This window comes from Colletes latitarsis, chromosome 14 (assembly GCF_051014445.1).
Source record: "Colletes latitarsis isolate SP2378_abdomen chromosome 14, iyColLati1, whole genome shotgun sequence".
Taxonomy (NCBI): domain Eukaryota; kingdom Metazoa; phylum Arthropoda; class Insecta; order Hymenoptera; family Colletidae; genus Colletes; species Colletes latitarsis.
Window position 1 is genome coordinate 1,317,501 of NC_135147.1, and position 2,500 is coordinate 1,320,000.

At 51.3% G+C, this 2,500-nt stretch overlaps 1 non-coding gene across 1 annotated transcript; it reads right to left on the reverse strand.

The window, feature by feature from the left end:
- Positions 1-218: 218 nt before the first annotated feature.
- Positions 219-373, reverse strand: LOC143350531 (5.8S ribosomal RNA). The gene has a single exon (XR_013081149.1). It is a non-coding gene; the product is annotated as a 5.8S ribosomal RNA (ribosomal RNA).
- Between the last annotated feature and the right edge of the window lie 2,127 nt (positions 374-2,500).

Here is a 2,500-nt window from a genome sequence, read left to right on the forward strand (position 1 = left end):
GGGTGCGCAAACTTGCCAATAATATATAATATTTATTCTTTTTCGTACGTCCAGCGACAAACGCCAACGAAATACCCAAATTCTCGCTCGTACGTTGATACCTTTCTCTTCATCGACCCGGCTCCGAAACGTTCTTCGCCATCTCCCCGAAAGGAGAGGTAAACGACGGCGGGGTTAGGGAATCTGAGAACAACGCAAGCAGTTTTAGGACAAGTGAACGACCCTCAGCCAGGCGTGGTCCAGGAATTTTATCCGTGGACCGCAATGTGCGTTCGAAATGTCGATGTTCATGTGTCCTGCAGTTCACACGTTGACGCGCAATTAGCTGCGTTCTTCATCGACCCACGAGCCAAGTGATCCACCGTTCAGGGTAATCATATACAATTTACAATTTTTCTCTTTGTATTTAAAAATGCTCCTTGTTCTTTGCTTTAAAAATATTCGATGTTCGCACCTCCGACCAGCGTATCGACGGAGGATTGAACGCGCCATATCGACGACAAAAGTTTCTTTTTGTTTCCTGAATGACGGAAAACCATCGTTCGACGGCCGGGCGTACAGTACATTCAAAAGCCTTTGCGCGTGGCTGCGACCAAACGGGTATAATACACCCGTATATTCTTGGTTCCGAACAGTAACTTCACGCGCAATCGGGCGAACGCACGCGGCAGCGCCCATCGGTTGCTCGATGAAATCGATGCGATAAACTACAGCCTTCTCGGCTGGTCGTCGTTAGTCGCGCGAGCAACGGATGGCCGCACAATCGACGCGTCGTCGTTTGCGATTATTCGCCTCACGTTAGCCATGAGTATGTATATTATTCATTTACGAACGAACGCGGCAGCGTCCATCGGTTGCTCGATGAAATCGATGCGATAAACTACAGCCGTCTCGGCTGGTCGTCGTTAGTCGCGCGAGCAACGATGGCCGCAAAATCGACGCGTCGTCGTTTGCGATTATTCGCCTCAAGTTAGCCATGAGTATGTATAACATTCATTTACGAACGAACGCGGCAGCGTCCATCGGTTGCTCGATGAAATCGATGCGATAAACTACAGCCGTTTCGGCTGGTCGTCGTTAGTCGCGCGAGCAACGATGGCCGCAAAATCGACGCGTCGTCGTTTGCGATTATTCGCCTCAAGTTAGCCATGAGTATGTATATTATTCATTTACGAACGAACGCGGCAGCGTCCATCGGTTGCTCGATGAAATCGATGCGATAAACTACAGCCGTTTCGGCTGGTCGTCGTTAGTCGCGCGAGCAACGATGGCCGCAAAATCGACGCGTCGTCGTTTGCGATTATTCGCCTCAAGTTAGCCATGAGTATGTATATTATTCATTTACGAACGAACGCGGCAGCGTCCACCGGTTGCTCGATGAAATCGATGCGATAAACTACAGCCGTCTCGGCTGGTCGTCGTTAGTCGCGCGAGCAACGATGGCCGCAAAATCGACGCGTCGTCGTTTGCGATTATTCGCCTCTGGCTATCCGTGAGTATGTATAATATTCATATACGAACGAACGCGGCAGCGCCCATCGGTTGCTCGATGAAATCGATGCGATAAACTACAGCCTTCTCGGCTGGTCGTCGTTAGTCGCGCGAGCAACGGATGGCCGCACAATCGACGCGTCGTCGTTTGCGATTATTCGCCTCACGTTAGCCATGAGTATGTATATTATTCATTTACGAACGAACGCGGCAGCGTCCATCGGTTGCTCGATGAAATCGATGCGATAAACTACAGCCGTTTCGGCTGGTCGTCGTTAGTCGCGCGAGCAACGATGGCCGCAAAATCGACGCGTCGTCGTTTGCGATCATTCGCCTCAGGCTATCCGTGAGTATGTATAACATTCATTTACGAACGAACGCGGCAGCGTCCATCGGTTGCTCGATGAAATCGATGCGATAAACTACAGCCGTCTCGGCTGATCGTCGTTAGTCGCGCGAGCAACGATGGCCGCACAATCGACGCGTCGTCGTTTGCGATTATTCGCCTCAGGCTATCCGTGAGTATGTATAACATTCATTTACGAACGAACGCGGCAGCGTCCATCGGTTGCTCGATGAAATCGATGCGATAAACTACAGCCGTTTCGGCTGGTCGTCGTTAGTCGCGCGAGCAACGATGGCCGCAAAATCGACGCGTCGTCGTTTGCGATCATTCGCCTCAGGCTATCCGTGAGTATGTATAACATTCATTTACGAACGAACGCGGCAGCGTCCATCGGTTGCTCGATGAAATCGATGCGATAAACTACAGCCGTCTCGGCTGATCGTCGTTAGTCGCGCGAGCAACGATGGCCGCACAATCGACGCGTCGTCGTTTGCGATTATTCGCCTCAGGCTATCCGTGAGTATGTATAACATTCATTTACGAACGAACGCGGCAGCGTCCATCGGTTGCTCGATGAAATCGATGCGATAAACTACAGCCGTCTCGGCTGATCGTCGTTAGTCGCGCGAGCAACGATGGCCGCACAATCGACGCGTCGTCGTT